Consider the following 1,759-nt stretch of genomic DNA (forward strand, 5'->3'; position numbering starts at 1 on the left):
AAAAAATCACATTATGCTTACTTTATATTCTAAACATGTTTTTGGATGAAACGTGTATGAAATCTGATTAATACGTGTATGCCTATGAGTTTAATATTTTATTGTTGGATATTGTATGAATTGTGATATAATATTGATATTCAAATGGTATAAATTGTGTGATTATATGAATTTATCAATTTTTATACATGTTGTTTGGATAAAACGTGTATGAAATTTTGATTAATATGTGTATGACACTAACTGAAGTTAGTGTGAGAATGAAACACTAACTGCAATTTGTTTTAAATTTATTTATAGTAGGACACTAGTTGAAAACCAAATTAATATTCATGTTAACTTACATTAGATTAAATACTCATGATACCATAATTACCTTTTATAATTATCACTAATATTTACACTATCTTATGTATTAAGCTGGAATTTATTTTTAACAGTATGCAATCTGTATGATTAATGAATGAACAGTGTATAAAGAATGAACGGTATATTAAACACTAAGTTTATAATGCACTACAAACCAATTAATGTTTCATATCAAAACAAAACATTAATCTAAACGACAAAATAAAATAAAAATTATATATAGTCTAAACAAATAAATAGTCATTAGTTTTGCACAGGATAAATTGAACATGCTTCATGTTGTGGCCAACTTGACAACATCTACTGCAAGTAACTTTAGACCTTTTGAATTTCACATCAGCAACCCTCTTTTCATATATAATTCATTTCATTTGAAAATCAACATAATTCTCTGTTTCATTAAAAATAAAATTAGTCTAACATTATACAAATCAATTAGAAATATGTTAAATAATATTAACTTTTCATTCCAAAGACAATACAAATTTATCCATAAAAATCATTATAATAACAACAAAATAATACACACTCGTCATTATTTTTTCATACAAATTTCATTCAGACAGTACATTACAAAACAAATTTCATACAAAACATAATATTTCACATTTAATACTCACTTAATACACATTTCATACAACAATCATCATTCATACCAAATTTATACATTTTCATACTCATTTAATAGACATTTCATACAAAACGATTATTCATTCAAACTATATAACATTTCTCGTCCCAAATAATTAATTATTGTCACCCAACTTTATACAGAAATAACAAAATTAATATAAACTCAACAATTTCACATTTAAAACCAATTTAAAATACTTGTAATACACTTCGTCAAGAATTCCAATTATTTTTTTTACATATTTCTTAACACACTTTTCATACATAATTCATTCGACTTATACTATCAAATTCATTACCAAATAAATAAATTTTCATAAATTCGTCAACATTATAATTAAATTATTTTTACAGAATAATTAGCACACTTTCATACAAATTTAATTTAATTTATTCTATCAAATTTATTCATAAAATCACATTAAATTTATAATTTCACAAAACAACAACCGTATACAAAATAAACAAAAACAAAACACTAAATTTTTTACATTTCACAACAGTAAACATAATATGATATCAACAATTAATAAAATATGACTCCACCTTCAATTAATCGACAATTTGATCATTTTTGTTTCATTTCACTATCATTCTAAAACAAACGTTAAACAATAATTAACACTAACCCGAAGGATCCCATCTTTCACCATGTTTGATTAAAACTGATACGTAGTTGTCCATCACAACAAAAACAAGAATTTTCAAAGATGAAAAAAACTTCAATTACTCGAATGTTGGGATTTTTTTTTTTGTT

This window comes from Solanum tuberosum, unplaced genomic scaffold, assembly GCF_000226075.1.
Source record: "Solanum tuberosum cultivar DM 1-3 516 R44 unplaced genomic scaffold, SolTub_3.0 scf00829, whole genome shotgun sequence".
Lineage (NCBI taxonomy): Eukaryota > Viridiplantae > Streptophyta > Magnoliopsida > Solanales > Solanaceae > Solanum > Solanum tuberosum.